The sequence below is a fragment of the Perca flavescens genome, chromosome 13 (assembly GCF_004354835.1).
Source record: "Perca flavescens isolate YP-PL-M2 chromosome 13, PFLA_1.0, whole genome shotgun sequence".
NCBI classification, from domain to species: domain Eukaryota; kingdom Metazoa; phylum Chordata; class Actinopteri; order Perciformes; family Percidae; genus Perca; species Perca flavescens.
In genome coordinates this window covers 30,727,638-30,746,673 of record NC_041343.1, presented here as the reverse complement: position 1 = coordinate 30,746,673, position 19,036 = coordinate 30,727,638, and the positions used below count along the sequence as shown (strand labels likewise).

The following is a 19,036-nucleotide window of genomic DNA, read 5'->3' as shown; positions in this document are numbered from 1 at the left end:
ATGTAGACACACTTGGTTGAGACTCTTGACTTCACTTTCTGATGCTCTATTGGCATCCCTTTTTGACGCTTTGGGTCAGGACGTACGTTTAACTGACATGCAGCATAAGAACGGGACAGTTCAGTTTAGGAAAAGATGGTGGGTGGGGTGTACAAAATGTATGTTTCAGTAGTCTATATCCTTGAGGTTCCACATCCGGGATTGCTCCGTTGCCAATGGAAATTCTGCAAGATTTCACTCATTTAGGCCAGATATCCATTGCCTTGGTCTTAAACTCCAGTGGATTCATGAGGACTATGGTTAACTGCCCCTCAGATCTCTGCAGCGTAAATCCAGACAGCTAGCTGGACTATCTGTCTAGCACGACTAAAACAACCTTTGAATGTACACATGTTCCACCAAAACAAGTTCCTTCCCAAGGCCATTTTGCAGCGGCACCACGGCTTTTCCCGGTGCTTAGTACCGCCCCAGATAATTGTGATTGGTTCAAAGAAATGCCAATAAACCAGAGCACGTTTTCCTCCCATCCCGGAATGCTGTGTGGACTCGCCATACCCTCCTCCGCAGCGCTGCAGTGGAGGAAGGCCTGGCAAAGCGAGACTCCTGTTTCAGTGACACGAATGGGACAAGAACACAAACATGAACCCCAGTATCCTAGGTGAAAGTCCTGTATTGTTTGACCCATCCACCACCCCAACCAACCTCCTTAATTGGATTTTTTGGTCTTTCATACTATTCGCTACCGTTGGCGCTCTAAATACTATGTCATCTTACATTGCCGTGGTCAAGCTGCTGCTCTGCCCGGTACGTTCCATACAGACGCTGAAGGGTGATTTGTGCGCCTGTGTCTGATGCGAAGAGCCATTGACCAAGCGTCAGTAGTTGAAGAGTCGGGTGTGAGAACAGGTTGGGGATACAAAGGGCACAAACTGAACCCAGACGAATACAAACACTAAATTAAACTGAGTCAAAATAACATGAAAACAAACAAAATGGCAACCTCTCAGCAAGCTGCCAAATCCTTCTTCCCTCTCCCCTTCTCCTGAAGCTCTAGCTCAGCCTCACCTAATTGGCACCTACCGCTTGTACCGGTGAGCCAAACTGGAAAAACAACAAAACACTTGGCTCTGGAAAACACCATGACATTTAGATAAATTAGTCATTGCTGGCATTTCTAGTTAGGTATAAATATGTGCACCCACAACAACAAGCACCCCACATAATCTAAAAATGTCAAATGCTGCAAACCTATTTTACCCATTGTGGTACATGTTAGGAGTGCCCAGCCCCTCTCTGCTGAAAGGACATAATCACGCAAACCTGCAGGCACTCTTCTTAATTGCGCTGATGAGCAGCTGATCACATCACCGGCAGAACCATGGCAAAATACTATGTAACCAAACAGGCCTATGTCAATTCACACAGATCAAATGATAATTTATTAAATAAAAGAAAACATACTGAAATTAAAGCTTTAGTACGTAACTTTTTTTATATTGACATTGACGTGTCATTCAAGCCATTGCCAAATGAGTTTATACAAAGCTAATTAAGCCTTTTATACGGTGGCCCTGAGAGGCCACAACACGCAACATTAAGAAAACGCACGCAAATAGACCCCCGCACGAAACAATAAGAAAACACATGAAAATAAACCACAACAGACAACAATAACACAGAGGATACCTGCTGTACTCCAAAATAACAGCTAGAAATAAAAACCATAACATCATAACTACTTTGTATGTAGACAATCTCCAGACAAGAAAACCTCACAATGTTACAGCTATTGCAAGAACATTGAAAAATAAAACTCATTGAGCTTTAATTTTATTGTTTAGCTCAAACACCCCTAACTTATTAAGTGTGGAACACGATCCCGACTATTAGTGTATTAGTTTAAGTCAGTTTAAATTTTAAAAAGAAGTAGGCCTATGCACTGGCGTGTCCCAGGTGTCCCTATTAGTGTTATGTGGAATTATCATTTCTATATTATTGTAGTGCACCGTAAATGCCGAGGGACAACAGATGGAAATTAGCAATTCAAATTATAAAAGGTTGGTGTCTCCCATTTAGTCTACATAACATGCCATAGCATCTTACCACTTTATGTACAACTGTTCATTTATCATACAGACTGAACTAAATACCAAATATAATGTTTATAGCCTATATCATAATTTATGGGTATCTCTCTCTCCCACGCCTCTGCTGCTGTGTGTGTGTGTGTGTGTGTGTATTTTCTTATGGTTGCGTGCTGTGGTCTATTTGTGTGTATTTTTCTTAATGTTGCGTGTTGTGGCCTCTCAGGGCCACCGTACTATCAGCTCCACAAAACACTCTGTATTTCTCAGCATGACTATGTTCAGAAGATTGTGTCGTCTGGCGACTTTTGTGCGCAGAAACTCGGGGGAAGATAATGACCTCTTCTGAAGAGCCCATGTTTTTTTAATCTTCCGTGTCCTCCTTGGTTACTAGCAACAGCATGGAGGAGGGGTGGGGGGTGGTGCATGATCACGGAAGGCTTGTATCATGTGGACGCACTGACAGTTTTGTTGTCCTCATGGGGGCGACAGTAACTACGCAGTATAGGTTTAAGGATTTTCACTAGAACCTTAAGACAGAAGTTTAAAATTCAAAAGTTCAAAATTCAAAAGGACATTCAAAAAGATACAAAAATTATTGAGTGTGGGATACGCGGGAATGGAGAGCTGATGACGAGCGCCGGCCAGTGCTTTGCCTTTGGCTTCCCCTTCAACTGCCCAGACGTCAGACGAGGCGGGGAGAGTCATTGAGATGACTTTACCAAATCCAAACTAAACTCTTTTTGTCAACTTATTTAAGTAGTTTTTGCAAGTTACCAAACTGTGACCGTTTCCCAACGTTAAAAATGTGTTTAATGGCCGGTTGGTCTGGTTTAGGATGGAATGGTAAATAAAATGATACCAATGGCTGCAGTGACGTCCATGGGCTTTTACATTTGGGGAAAGGAGAAGATTGGTATGTGATCGGTATTAGCCAACACTCACACTCAAGGTTTTAGAATCATTATAGGGAGAGAAAAAGTTTGATTGGAGCAATAATAAGCAAGTCCCAGGTGTGAGCATAGTTGTGTCGGGCAGGCTGTTGCTGAAATATAGCATACATAATACCGTTATAATACTCTTCCTGGGTAGATAAAGGTTAAAAGAACAGTAAAGCTGGCAGCTGCTGGCCAGTGGATCCTGAACATGTCCAACGTGCCCAGAGCAAATAGGACAAGCTCTCAGAAATCCCCAGACTGTGAAATTACCATCAGTGAATGTGGCTTAGCTATTCACTTCTGTCAGCTCCACTCAGTCAAAAAAAAGCACATCTGCTTTCTGCAGTCTGGTTTTTACCTCCAGTTTAAAAGCGCATGTGCCGTCGACTCCAGATGTTAGTACAGTGTAAAATTTCATTACATCCAAAAAAAGTTGTAGTTTTTGTGCCTAAACCTAACCAAACCATGTGTGACCATTTTACAAAATAATTTTTTTTTTAAAACTGCGAAAGGTACGTTCTCTGGTTAAGATACAACACATTCTCACTCCCGTAGCGACAGTAAAATGACGCTTGGTCAGAGGCCTGTACTACGAAGCAGGATTTGGCGTTAGCGAGCTAACTTCAGGTTCAACCCAGGATTTTCTGTATCACAAAGGTGGATCACTTGTTATCGGTTTCAATCGCCGTGGTAACTCATGCTGAACACCTAACCTGGTCAGGAGCAGGTTAAGTTGGAGATCAGAGATCAACCGGTGTTAAAGCACCGCCTACTGACCAATCAATACTCGATTGATAACAGCGTCACCATTCTTAGAAGATCCGGTAGAGCTCGGTGCACAGAGAGAGAGAGAGGTGCGCTCATAAAAGTTAAAACATTGGGAAACCCTGGGTTGACTGAACTAGTTGATAACCAGCGTCGTGATACAGCTTATCCAGGACCGCGGTTGTTAGGTTAGGTGAAGCTGGATAACTGAAAATGATCCAGGACATGTTGATCTTGCTTCGTGGTACAGGCCTCAGGTGCCATAGGCGTTTTTTATTGACGAAAAAAAGTCTCCTTTAGCAATATTGGAAGGTCTGAGTAGACATTCCCAAACTGCAGTCATGATTGTGTCAAGTTCTTCTTGATCATACTGTACTGACTGAGTCCTAAACGAAGTCTAGTACTGGTTGCTAATACAGTGGATTAGGTTTAGACGTGCGCCCAGTGCGCTCGAACATAGAGAGTTCAATGTTACAATTATCTTGCATTGAAGGAGTGGCGTTGAAGGAGTGGCGGCACTGGCTGGATGGAGCGGAGCAGCAGTTTGGACTGGCCACAAGAACTTGGCCTACATTCAATCAACTAAGAGACTGCTCTCAAGCTAGATGGGCCCTGTTTTTCAGTAGGTTCAATTTTGTGTTAACTTTGTCAAGACTGATGCTTCGTCAGTTTTTTTTTTTTTAATTATTTTTTATAAATAAAAATGTAAGTGAATCTGGAAAAAACACCAATTTCAACACCTAATTTCTGAGAAATCATGTTAACGGTTTCCTTTTTAGTTTAACCTGTAACAGGGAAATTTTTGCTTCATGTGATAAAGGCCGACGTGAAAAGTGTTAATAGTTCCGTCCAAAGACTAAAAAAATAAATTTGGTGATTTAAATGAATTGAAAAGTCCAGATGTATCAATTCATACAGTTGTATAAACTTGGTTTATAGAATAGTGCCCTATGTTTCACATTCATCATAGGCGGCGCTAGGTTATTTTTAGGGGTGCTGAAGTGTGCTATTAATAGCCTAGCCTGCCGTAACGTTTTGAGCACCGCTAAAAATAGGCTAGCGCCTCCACTGCAGTTACCTCCCTACCAGACACTATACGTTTCTATTTTTTTAAAGAAAACAGCCAGGTTCAGGTGAGAAAGTATAACATAAGCCTTAACATTAGCCCACTGCATTGAACAGCAACCCCATATTCACATATGTCATAAATAGGTGAATTTATAATATAATATAATATATAAGTACCTTTGGTAGCCTACACAATGCATTCTCTGTTGATTAGTAGATTACATTGACCTTCTGGTTGACCGCACAAAGGAGTGAGGAGAATAGAGAGGGAGAAGGGCAGAGAGAATGAGAAAATGGCAAGGCAGCCATAAGACATATGACTACTGTGTTTTGTTTTCTCTTTTATTTGAAGAGAACTTTTTTTTACACTAGAAAACATTTCCAGATTATAGATTAAAAGGCTCCCTAAAATAGATTTCCCAGCATACATCACTTACTGCACTGTAGTGGAACATTTTCACAATTTCAATTCTTGCGAAAATGAAACCGTCTAGTCAGTAAGAAACTGTTAAATTCAGTGCGCCGTTCGTGTTTACGCTAAAGTTTTTTTCCTCTTATTGGGTACCTTGTAATAATCCCAAAGAACATGAGTGAAACTCTGTTCAGTGTACTTCGGGTGTTAAAAACTGTTTTCTAGGGATTTCATTTTTTCCAGAAGGTATTGGAAAACTACAAAAGGAGACAATGCAGAAGGAATTTAATTTGATCAAGTGGAGCTTGAAGCTGCAGCAATAGATGATAGATTTTCCCACCGTACAGCAGCCCTGTCCTATAACTCTAAAATAAAATTGTATTCCTCTACACAAGTTCCACTGGGTCCTAATATACATATACTGTGTGGGTGTGTGTGAGTGTGTAAGATGTTGGAGATGAGCAGGTTCATTTGGAGTGAGCTCAGGTGGAGACCCTCAGGAGACGCTCACGAGGCCTTTGAAGATACTTCCGCTCATTCACTTTGCATTACTTATGGGAATGCGTTTGCACTCACTATGCGTATCAATAGTCAAGAAAGCTTGCGGTGAAATGTATCGCTGATGTGCATGTTGATACAGCCCACCGTGAAACTATTTTAAATGCAGCTTTAAACTGTGTTTGACTTCACCGTTCTGCAATTAAAAAGACATACCATAACCCTTGTTTTAAAGGTCCAATATTGTAAAAAGTGAGATTTCCATGTCTTGCTTGGATCCAGAAGCAGACACTAGGCAGATGGACAGTTAATTCAGGTGTATTTATTCAAAAAAAAAAGCCAAAGTGAGCAAGCAGGAGAACTGAGGAGTCACGGGTGGGAAGTGGGTAGACCGGTGAGAAGTTTCCTGTACACAATGGAGAGCTGGAGTGCAGCGTGTTCCCGAACACAGCTCTGAGCAGGTAGTCAGTGTCTTGAAAACAGGTGGTGGACTAGAGCAGGCAGAGACACAGAAATGTTAGCCACAGGGCAAAAACAATTGGCAAAAACCCCATTCACTAGGACCTGGTTGTAGCATTGCGTACCACTGAAGGTGACTTGACGAACTGGTGACTAGTGGCTGTAGAGCCGGTCTATTTCACTGGGTGGGATTGATTACTGTAACGAGCCACAGGTGTGAGACACTGTAGCTGATAATCAGCCAGGAGAGAGGGAGCCAGAGTGACACGCCCACAATCCCACACAGAGACAGCAGGGAAGGGAAACATGAGGAAAGGGGAGGTGGCAAGGCCAAGTCATGACAAGTTTGAGGTGCTTTTATAAATACTGTGAAAGTATCAAAATGTTCAATCCAAAGAGAAATAAATAAAATTTTCAATTCAATTTTATTCATAGTGTCAAATTATAACAGTTATCTCAAGACACTTTACAGATAGAGAAGGTCTAGCCCACACTCTATAATTTACAGCACATGAGTCAAACTCAAGGCCCCTCACAGATTTTGATCCGGCCCACCTATTGATTTAGGTTCACAATAAATTTTGACCCACCTAGTTGTTTGCCAAACCAAAAATACGGGAAACTGTATTCAAACTCCAATTACGCGACACTCAAAGCAGAATTTGGCAGATTTGCCGACACAAACTCCCACAGACGCAGAGAGTTTTCATATTTAGGGTGTGAAACAGGTCGTTGTAAAAAAATCATTGTTTGGTTTGATTTGCTATGATAGCTAAAGAAGTTTTTGTTGAATTTTGTCGGCCTTTATGTCGACCAAAGTTCGACAGAAGTCGCAATGCTACAAAATGTTGCAAAAACTGACTGAAAAAAGTGACAAATGTCTGAGAAAGCCATAAAAAAGTCGGAAAAAGCAACAAATATGATGAAAAAAAGCGACGTGCAATAATACAGTCAAAGATATTTGACTATATGTATTTAAAAGCATGTCAATAAACTATACATGTCCGGCCCTTGATGGGATTCTCTTTTCCAGTTTGGCCCTTTGTGAAAATGAGTTTGACATGCCTGATTTACGAAGATCCAACAATTTGGTGCTAGCCTGGATGCCAGCCGGACTTAGCCCCACCCACAACATTTGAGGTCGGGAAGTTCGGTCTGGAATTGATCCGTTGTGGAGTAACTATGCTCGAACCAGAGCTGTTTGGACCAATCAAGTTGTCAGGGCGGGCTTTATACGATGATGGACAGATCAACAATAACAACCACATCAACAAAAAGCACTTGGGTTGAATTAGTTTAAAACAGAGATGGCTGCCGCTGGAGAATTGAGATGTGTAGATTCCGACATTGCGTCTGTTCTAGAAGAGATCGACAGCGCATTCATTTTAAAAGAGGAACGGAGAACCACGATCGAGGCATTTGTCAATCGGAAAGGAGTTTTTTTGCCGTCCTTCCTACAGGATTCGGCAAAAGTTTAATTTATCAGCTGTCCCCGATGGTCACTAAGAACATCAAAACAGAATTACATTTTTTATGTACATGTCCCAAATATAAAGACATAAGAACCAAACTATTTCCAAAAATTTTAAAACCGCATACTGGGCTCCACTGCCTACACCAAGGACAAAAAGCTTCTTTTTTTAATTAGGGGATGGACAAAAGTATGGCATGGCTAGCAGCTAAATAAGGCTTCTCTTGCCACAACATAAGGCAAAATAATATGTATGTCTATATTATTTTTTTCTAAGTTTTTATTGTTATTATTTCAACATACCTTTTGAGGGACACACACAGTAGGTTTATTATCTGCAATGATATCATATTTATCCTGTTTACTTTTAGTATTATACCAGATGTATTTACTCCTTGATTTTTCCGATGCTTTGGCAACACAGATGTATTGATTTTGTCATGCCAATAAAGCAAATTGAAATTGAATTCAGAGAGAGAGAGAGAGATAGATATACAGAAATATGATTTATAATAATTATAGCAGTTGGTATAAAGGTGTGGCGTGATAAACAGGTCAATTTTCAGCTCAGTTGTCAGTGATCACTGTGTTGTTAAAATCCTGAACAAAGCTGCTGTTGATAGGTATGTATAGCTCGCTGACACACAAGTGACTAACAGCTGTGCTGCGTTGCCTAGCAACAACAAGATGCATCTCGCGGCGAAGAATAAATCGGTGTGAGCGGGGATCAAAGAGGCATCATGGAGAGCCTCACTTTATGGAGACATGCTGTGGGAGTGCCAGCAGGCAGGGTTAAACTGCAGAGTTTGTGCAGCAAAACGTATTTTTGAAAAGCAATTTTCGCCTGGATTTATTGTTGTATTAATTGTGTTTGTTCAATCATTTTTATTTTTTAAATAATACTTTCAATAATGACTATAACGATTTACGAAGATGCTTCAACTCAGACTAGGGCTGCACAATATATTGTTTTGTTTATCGTCATCGCGATATCAACTTGCGCAATAAACACATCGCAAAAGGCTGAGACATATCGCGAGAGACCGAGAAAATGTCAGAAATATGCACTTGGTGCAGTGATGTCTTTTATATTCAATTCAAAGTTCAATATGTTCAATAAAAGACTGTTGGAAATGACTCCCTGTCGTTTGTTTTAAATTCAACAAGCAATTTGTTATATTTTAGCAGAATACTGAAAGCAGCCAAGATGCAGACGTGAGTACACTTTAATATCTGTTCTTTTTTATTGGAAGAAATATCGCCATCGCGATATTCAACAACGTTATCGCATATGTTCCTCATATTGTGCAGCCCTAACTTGATCAAGTTTAGGTCTCTGCAAGGTAAAAAGATGAGAGATCTGGGGAAAAAAATTTGTAAATTAGAGATTCTTTTGTGTTCCGACCAGCACGCCCCTTATTTTTCTTTTCTTCTCCCACACAAAAGAAAGAATGTATATACTGAATATTTAAACTGCTAACCCCCTGCTGTCCTCTTCCCTCCTCCCTCCCTCTGCTCTGACAGATAGCAGCAAAGCGTTTTGTGCCTCCAACGTGAGATCCACTTGTTTCAGTGTGGTTAAATCCGCAGGGTTAATAAGCGCCGCGGGGAGCTCCCGCAGCGGGGAGGTTGAATCGATAATCTGATAGAAGGCTTTCAAGACAAAACAAGGTGTCCTCCAGCTGTGGTGCAACTGAGCTGATTGAATCCGACGTGTTTTATTACAAGTCCTGGCATGCTCGGTGTAGTTTACCATCAATTAAGGCCACCAGCCCTTTTGCCCTCCCACCTCTGCAAGATGAACACGATGCATCTGTACACACTGATCAATGGCGTGACCCGCATCTGAAAACAGGAGCTGGTCTGTGCCGGCGTCAGACTCCAGTGATCATTACCCTGTTATCTTCCTGTCTCTGTCATTACATCAGACCTAAGGGCAGTCCACACTGCCAGCGTTTTGAAAGCCTTACTGGATTGTTTTCAAGCTGTTCTCATGAACCATTCGTACAAATAGCTACAGTAGAGCATTGCAATTTGTATGTATTCCACGTATTCTTTTCTATATTGCACCACATTGACTGCTGCTGTATAAGAACACTGTGGACCAAGTAAGGTTGGGGTTTGGGGTTGGGGCTAGGGGTTGGGGCTAGAGGTTGGGGTTACTGTTAGGGTTAGGGTCATACAACACAGTGCTTTCATGCCAGGGAGCATGAAGCATAGCCTATGCTTCTATTTCTACAAATGTATTAATCCACACTGACTCTCATAGACAAACAGGTGAAGGAAGGTGAAGCATAACAGCAGTCATTCAATTCATGCAAATCACAAACTTTCTCTTTGTTGTGAACAGGACGTCCATCTGGTTTAGTTGTTCTGCTTTTTCATGTCTGTCTTCAATTGACTGGAAGTCTCATGGGTAATCGCCAGCAAAGTAACTTACTTACCAAAACACCACAATTTGCAGTTTCCTGACGTTCCTGGCATTTTTTATACATTTAAGTCAAGTAGTGGTAGACTGGAGAGAAGGCCCCATTTGGGAGTCATCAAGTTTCTCTGAATATTGTACAGTAGGTGATTTTGCTGAATTCTGCTTACATTGTGTAAGAACAAAAACTCTTTCATGTACCTGCACAGCTTCATATTCATTTCTTTCTGTGATGGACAGATAAGGCAGATAAAACACTGTTGAGATAAGTTGTCAAATGAAAACAAAATGGAACACCAAACTTCAAGTACCTTTTGTCTTGAAACCAAATTGATTGCCAGTTTATTGTTACAGCCACAGTTAAGTAACTTTGTAATTCATCCATGCTTTATGATGCAGTTTAAGTCTTGTTTATCTTATCAAACATGCCCTCTCTCATGCTTCACCTTACTGCTATTTCAATATCTAATCAAGGCTACAATCTCTCCCAAACCTTAGCCTACAGTAAGGGCTTTGAGTGCTTTAACATACAAATGTTTAAATCATGCTATAAAATGCGCCACAAGTAGGAAAACAAATAAAATACATTGTCAGGAACTATTTTGCTGATATGTAAAGTATTAAGATTTTCCAACTTACCAACAACATTTTCCTCATTCTGTTAATAAACTCAGGAGACAGGGTTTCCTGCGCTCAGCAAAAATACTGATTGGGCCATTAACAAATTAATACATTAATATGTCCTTCTTCTTTTCCTCCTGCTAATTTCACAGCGTGTTAAAAAATAAATGATTTAAGGACCCTATTTTAACAATTTAAGCGCACGGCATGAAGCGTTTAGGGCGTGTCCAAATCCACTTTTGCTAGTTTGATGACGGAAAAACGGGTCCATGCGCCGGGCGCCTGGTTCTAAAGGGTTGTACTTAGTGTCTTCATTAACCAGAGGTGTAACATTCAATAAACCAATCAGAGATCATCTCCCATTCCCTTTAAATGCCAGGCGCGTTTGGACCTTGGAGCATTGCTGTTATGATGGAGGATTTGCACCGTAATATTTTTATTTGTAATCTTCTGCATGTTTGTGTGCTGCTGTGCTTCCCTGTGTGTGTGTGTAACAAGCATAGTGTGCACGCACTGTTACTACTTTGCTGTTAAAATAATGAAATGCTGCGTTATTGACTTCAGACCAGGTTTTTGTTGGTCAATGGCGCGATCACTTCCCGCTGCCTCAAGATAGTAATACGCCCAGAATGCACCTTAACACACCTATCTGTAAGACCAACACGCCTAGAATGCACCTGAACACACCTCCCTGTAAGACCAACACACCCAGAATGCACCTGAACACACCTCCCTGTAAGACCAACACGCCCATGGGTGCAAAGATGGGCGCAGGACGGAAAACTGACAACTGCGCCGGTCTTAAACTAGCAAAGACACTCGCGTCAGGCTTTGCGCTGCGCTGCGCTGCGCTGTGCCGGGTGCAAGATAGGGCCCTAAATGTGAAAAACCCAGTGGAACTTTGTGGAATGACTTACATTTTTTTTTCAGTACCATGTACTTTTGTTTTGCAGCTCAGCTCAGAGCTGAAATGTCTCTTTATGGCCTGGAAAAAATTATAAGCGCTGGGTCTCACAGCTCTGCACTCTGCACAAACCTCCATCAGCGAGACTCCTGCTCTGTCTCTGCCTCGACTTCCCGCTGTGATGCTCTGAGTCATAAAGGAATCCGTCAGAGAATTTTGCAGCCGGCTGTGGGAGAATAACCCGTTCAGAGAAAGTTTGCTGAGCATGCTGTTCTCTCTTTGTGAAATCAGTGGCTTCGCATCGATCCAGTCACACCATGGAGCAGCCCAGCGACAGCACAACTACATGCCACTGGTGGACTCTGTGCAGCCGGGGGGCTCTGTCAATATGTACCTTTATTCCTTTATTCTGTTATTGTTGCTCCAACTCCTGTCTTCTTGCCTCTACACATGGACACACTCCATGTGTGAGGATAGTTGCAATATTTAAAATATTTTTTTTCTCTGCTATCCTTCTCCCTTTTTAGCCTTCCATTTTGTGGCTCCACTGCTCCACCGTTTTTTATCCATGTTTGTCGTTTGTTTTGTCCATGTCCTCTACTCTATTCCTTTCACACTATCCACTACCGCCGTTCTTGCCACTATCAACAGTTTCCAGTAACCTGACTCACTGTCATCATCACACAGCCGACAGCCAAGAAACTGATCATAGGTTTTTTGATCCCCAGCCAACACGACTAGTAGATAATTTTTTTGGGGGTGTGGCCGGGTTGGGTCAGTGGGTAAAGCAGGCGCACATATACTGAGAGGTTTATGCCTCGACACAGAAGTCCAGTTCGAATCTGACCTGTGATGATTTCCTGCATGTCTTTCCCCTCTCTCTCTCCCCTTTCTCACCTAGCTGTCCTGTCAAATAAAGGCGGAGATCTTTTTTTTAAAGATTATTTTTTTCTCTTTATTTCAGACTGACAGTGGATAGACAGAAAAGGTGGGAGAGAGATGGGGGATGACACGCAGCAAAGGGCCGCAGGTCGTATTTGAACCCAGGCCGCTGCAAAGGCCTCAGCCTACATGGGGCGCACGCTCTCACTGAGTGAGCTAGAGGTTGCCCCACGACTAGTAGATTCTTAAAGTTACCAACCAATCAAATTTTCCTATAGCCAAATTTAGTTTTTCCTAACTAACTTTACTGTAATTTTCAGCCCTTCTGGTTTGTTTCACGCCATTCCGCTCGTCTTCTCTGTTTCACCGTAGCTCATAATCTATTCCAAGCGTTATGCACGCAGCCGACGGTTGTACGAAACGTCACAACTAGTGCTGTCAAACGATAAAAATATTAAATCGCGATTAATCACATTGTCATAGTTAACTCACGATTAATTGCAATTAATCGCACATTTTTATCTATTTTAAATGTCCCTTGACTTCTTTTTGTCCCATTATATTTTCTAATTTTAATGATCTTATCAACATGGAAAAGTGGATTGGCTTCCTTTCTGCAAATTATTTTTTTATTGAAATGGAATGGAAATTGATTTACTTGAAACAGCGACAATGCACAAATAAACATTAAACTTGTTAAACAAGAGAAGATGTCTTGGGCCAGGTTATAGCAACAATTGCTAATTTCCACCTGTAGTCCCTGGGCAGGTAAACAACAAGGTAAACCCAGGTAAAACAACACTGGCATATCTATATGTAGTGTTCAATTTCACACTAACATTCACACTTGGAGCTAATAATCTGTCATACAATGTAACACTGTTGCCTCCATTAAATGCAGATAGTAATGCCTCATGCCTGAGGCGACTACGTGGGCGTTGCATTTCCCCATAGACAGTTTCCCCCGACTCATTTCCTGGTTGTCCTTCTCAATAAACTCAAAGAGAGGGGTAACTTTTCCTGCTCCAGGTTTCCCACCGTGGTCAGAAAGAACAGGGGAGACTCTTTGGTTCTCTCACTATGACTCTAGAGTCAGTACTCGCTCCGTAGCTAATCGCCATGACGAGCCTACTAGCTACGCGGCTCACAAGCCCAAACAAGTGTGTGCGGCCGCGGCGTGTGTCTGTTTTGTTTCCGGTCTGTGAAATACCCGCCCTTCAATCACTACTATTGGCCAGGCGTCCAAGGTAATGTAACCCCATTTGTTCAGGTCCTATCCCCTGACCAATCGGCTATCCTAACCTTAACCACTCGAGGTGAAATGCCTAACCGCAACCAATCGAGTTGCTTCGTAGGGCGGGTCTTGGCGTGGCAATAGTGGGATTCTTATTTTGCTACCGGTCTAGCTAGATCCGAAAGAACATTAATCTTGCGATAAAAAAATTGACGGCGTTAAAATGAGTTTGCGTTAAAACCGTTAATAACGCATTAAACTCTAGCCCTAGTCACAACATAAGTGTTCATGGGAAATGTAGGATTAGTGCTACAACCAGTGTTGCCAGATAAATATTTATTAAGTTTTCCAAGCCAAAAACACACAAAAACTCCCAAATTTCTTGGCGGAAAACAGACCAATCTGGAAACATTTCTGCAGCATACACGAATTACAGGGCCTAAGTTTCTGTTGCTACATGTACAAATGGTTCATGAGAACAGCCTGAGCTGCTTTACAGTTTAGCAAGTTAGCTTGCTAACTTGGGACTAGGTAAACTCTAGGTGTCAGCTGAAAAAGTTGCATTACGAATCGTAGACTCAGTGCCAGTAACATTTCTGTGTGGTGATGATGGAGAATGTAATAGGCCTCTGCTGCTCTTGCGGCTCATTCTTTGACATGTGTTCTATAAATGATTGCTGCTAATTTCAACAATTCCTCCTCTTCTCCATGCTTTTGGACAGATGGACTCACAGATTTATACACTCAGAGCCAGACTGTGTGTGTGTGTGTGTGTGTGTGTGTGTGTGTGTGTGTGTGTGTGTGTGTGTTTCTGAGACAGTGAAAGACACTCAGTAAAACAGTTGACAAACTGGGATTGAAGCAGTTATTGTCAGATGACAATCTTCCTGTCAGCTCGGTCCACGTTCACACTCAACAAATCCAAAAATAAAACTGTTCATTGGCTGTCTGTCCGTCTGCTTGCTTCCTTGCACCTCATAGTACTCTCCAGATTTCACCACATATTTTCACCATAGTTCAGAAACAGAGAGAGGCAGGAGTCACCCACTGGTGCACCTAATTCAATTCATAGTTTCAAATTGAGAGCAGCAGCAGCTGGTTCTGAAGTATACACACTGGTCCTGGACTTGCGTGTGAGCCTTGGATTGAACACATAGCATGTTTGAATCCTAGTAGGATACACCGAAGGTCAATCAATAACAATAACTGGTCTTCATAAGACCCATGTCTCTTGCTCGTCAACACTAACATGAAGATGATTACCATGATCCATAACTTGATGCCATGACGTGGCCAAAAGACATAACAGTTGACTAATTTGTCACCCTCTCACAGCTAGGGGACAGAACAAAACCACCAATACTTTTTGAGTACCGCCCAAATTGTGTAGATATATGGAAGAAGATTAGGGCCAAATGTGAAAAATGTATTTGAGTTCTGAGTTTAAAGTCAGAATTCTCACTAACACTAGTTAGTTAGCAAGTTTATATGATATTGTCTTGATGATAGCAGTCTTTATAGTTAAGTTTAGCTGACAAATAATGACTGTCATGGCAGTTAAGTTTAGGTAACAAAAAGACTAGTTAATATTAGAAAAAAAAAATTGTGGTTTGGGTTCAAACACCCTTAACCTAAAACCCTTAACAGTTTCCTGGGTGAAAGTCTTGTGTTTTCCCCTTAACTTTTTTGGGACACAGACTTTGCTCCCCTGCTTTAAAGCCCTTTGTTTCTATACAGCGGCAGTCAATGTGTTGCACGCAGTAATAAATAAGTGGAATACATACGAATGACAACTTGTCACAGCTATATGTATGAATGGTTCGTACAAACAGCCTGACCCTTTAAAGCCCTTTAGTTTTCATTCGACACAGATATTGGGCATGAGCTGATTTAAAGGTAGGAAAATGTAAAATAAAATTAAATCCAACTATATAACTGTGGAAATTACAATCCAAAGGTATAATAAGGTTCAGGCTGACAATCAATGCAAGGAAGCCCTGAATCCAAACACAGTGGAGAGTTTATATTTCCCATCAGATCTACGTGGAGGAGCTACAGTGAGGGAATGGACTGCTTGACTCTACCTGCTCTGATGCTACCTTAATCAGGAATCTGATATTTTATAAATGGATGAAATGAGTTTTGTATGTTCTGTTAAACTGGTCAGGTGGGATTTAGGGTTAACAAATGTCACGGTCCTATTCAGATTCATGCTGAAAGGGAGGCTGAACGAGGAGGACTTGTGCGGAGAGATGAGAGGGGCGGAGGGCGGAGGGCTTCGTACATCTCATTTGGGCTCTGCTACTTGATTAATGTGGTCCTCCTTTTCAGATTGGGTATTCACCAAGATTTCTGATGAGACAATCAGATTTCCACTGTAACATTATTCCCGCAGCACAATAAATGAACGCACTTTTCATTGGGGCCTATTGTTTTAATGATGGATTGCGCGCTGCATTTTGAGTAAATTGAATATATTAGAGATCAAGTTTTAACAAGATAATGGAAGTTTTGCAAGTGCTGCTCTTTTACAAATATGATGAAGTTGAAGACTTAAAGTTACTTTCCCTGTTTTTATATTTCCTGGTGTTACTAAAAGGTAAGTGATTTTTAGATGGCGCAGAATAACGTGACTGTGTCATGTGAAAGGGTCACTTGTTAATGCCGAACCCACTAAAAATAAATAACTTTAAGCTTTGCCGTTTGACAGGTAGCTTAAAGTTGACTTCTCTGGGCTCTCTCCATGTAGAGTCAGAAGCTTGACACTCAGATATTTAGTTTACAACAGTCTTAGGGAGGCAATACATGGTTTTCAAGGGACATGACAAGGTGTCCTTTTATACATTACTGTAGTTTCTGATGCCTGACGCTTCCAGAAAATACCAGTACTTTACATATCACATCACCTCTGACCTTATCCATTTCACACATAAAATAAAACCAACAGCAGGACAGTTCCCTTTTGTCAACTAAATTATATCACTGCACTTAACTGTCATGTTACCGGTCACTCCATGACTGGCTGGTGGCCAACGTAATTTCGCGGGATATCATACGAATTGTTGCGTTTTCATACAATATCATCCCAGAGATGGGAACTCGAGTTTGAGAGTCAGACTTGAGTCGCATTTAAGTAGCACACACTGTGACTTGAGACTTTTACTATATATAATATATAACCTATAATCTACCTACGTAACACGTAACGTATCTGCTGCGCGCGGTCACACGTGAGAGAAACTTGACTTGAATTCTAGCTCAGAGACTCGAGACTTGACTTGGACTCTAGCTCAGAGACTTGTGAACATCTCTGTATCATACAAACCGATTCCTTCACCATCCTAGGAAACGGAAATGTGCATATTGCTCTGTTGATTTGAATGGGAATGTCTGTTCTGCTCTGATTCTATTTCTATGGTCTTAGCATTATTGTTCCAGGGAATGAGTGGAACCCACTTCTTTGACATTTTTCTTTCAGCTTAGACGGGTTTCATTCACATTCTCAAATCTGGGGTTCCAAAACTTCAGGATGTACTGAGGTTTCTGCAAGACTGGAGCGGGCACACGGCATTGTTATCATGTTCAAAGTTGCTCATGTATTTGCCCACACCTACTGCGTGTCCCCTCATCCATTACTGTCACATAAAACAAAAACCGCCAGGAAACGGCTTTATTAGACATTCTGCATGGTGAGGCGTCAGCCTTGTGCCACTTTAGTAAACCCCAGCAGCTTTACAAGGGAGTGACGGAGGAAATCAATCAGCAGACGAGCTTCTGACAATTTGATTAATTAAATGTCGATTCCAGTTGCTTTATGAAGGATAAGTCTAGTTTTGCAGCCACTGCTGAATACAACCTTTGATGCAAGTTTTAGAATTTCAAACTTGTTTGTGGTTCGTTTAGTACATCAGAATTTGGTTGTGTATGTTGGGCGTGTGTGTGTTTGTGTGTTGATAGATTCTCGCCCAATTAAATTACTTCATCCATTAATCTTTTTTTCAATAAAGCAAAGTTAATTGATCAAAGTTTAATGAAAGTTCCCTGTGCACCTGGGAAAAACGGCTATAAATGGCTCCTAGTAGCAAATAGATGTGGAGAGTGGGAGTAGTTTCAATTCCCGACGCACTCAATCAGGGCTTGTGAAATGAGGCAGGCTGATGGAGCGGGTGAAATACAATGACACGCTGCCTCTCGCACTAGAAAGGAAAACCCATCTCATCATGCTCACAATAATTTCACCTCACAGGAAAATATCTGTATTGTTTGTAGGAGACGTAAGAAATAGACTGTTGGTGATGGAGTCAACAAGCATTTTTATTTATTTTTTATTGAATTAAGCAAAAACTGAAATTGCCATTGCAATGCATGTATTAATATGATGAAAATCCAATGCTCTAGTACTGTTGCTGTTTGGTGTAATTTCCGAGAGCCTAGAAATTACGTTTATGCTATACTTTGCAAATCGTTTTAGGGTTAAATGTAATTGGCAACAAAACTTTTTAAGGAATGATTTAAAAGATGCTGTAATTACACAGGCATGAAACCCTGCGGTCAGCCCTATGTTCCAACACCCCTATGGTGCCACAGCCCTATGTTCCCACAGCCCTATGTTCCCACATTTCTAGGACATTTTCAAAATTAGTTCTTGTGTTCTTACATTTCCCTTCAATTTAAGCCCTATCCTCCCACAAGATTTTTTGGAAGCACTTTATAGTAAATTAGGGTTAGGGTCAGGATTAGGTTGAGTGTAATTGGCTACCAAACTGGGAGAAAGGGGGATAAAATCTGATACAAATTTATGAAAAAGGAAATGTGGGAACATAGGGCATAATTTTGGAAAAAAACAATCCTAGAAATGTGGGAACTATGGGAACATTGGGCCTAATTTTGAAAAACATCTTAGAAATGTGGGAACATAGGGCTGTGGGAACATAGGCACGCTCCCGAAACCCTGACCAAAACCTTTGACACCTAAATTTACAAATTAACAAAAAATACCAAAGCCTAATCATGCTTTTGACAGACTAAAAATGCAGCTGTAATTGATTGTTACGAAGAAAATCATCATTTTTCATGCCATACAGACAGTTCAATCAAACTTGGGTTGATGAGTCATTATTATTGAGGCCATGAAAGTGTGAACAGACAGGCAGAGAAACAGTGTATACCGTGACCTTATATCGGGACTTTCACGGCTGTCCAGCTCTGACAGAGTCAAGGCGGCGGCCATCTGTGATGATGTGTGTGGGCGGAGAGCAGGGTTGATGTAATGAGC

At 41.3% G+C, this 19,036-nt stretch overlaps 1 long non-coding RNA gene across 1 annotated transcript; it reads right to left on the bottom strand.

Moving 5' to 3' along the window:
• Positions 1 to 6,067: 6,067 nt before the first annotated feature.
• LOC114566216 (uncharacterized) lies at positions 6,068 to 6,416 on the bottom strand. The gene is made up of 2 exons (XR_003694031.1): positions 6,350 to 6,416; positions 6,068 to 6,256 (listed from the first exon to the last, which is right to left on the bottom strand). It is a non-coding gene; the product is annotated as an uncharacterized LOC114566216 (long non-coding RNA).
• Between the last annotated feature and the right edge of the window lie 12,620 nt (positions 6,417 to 19,036).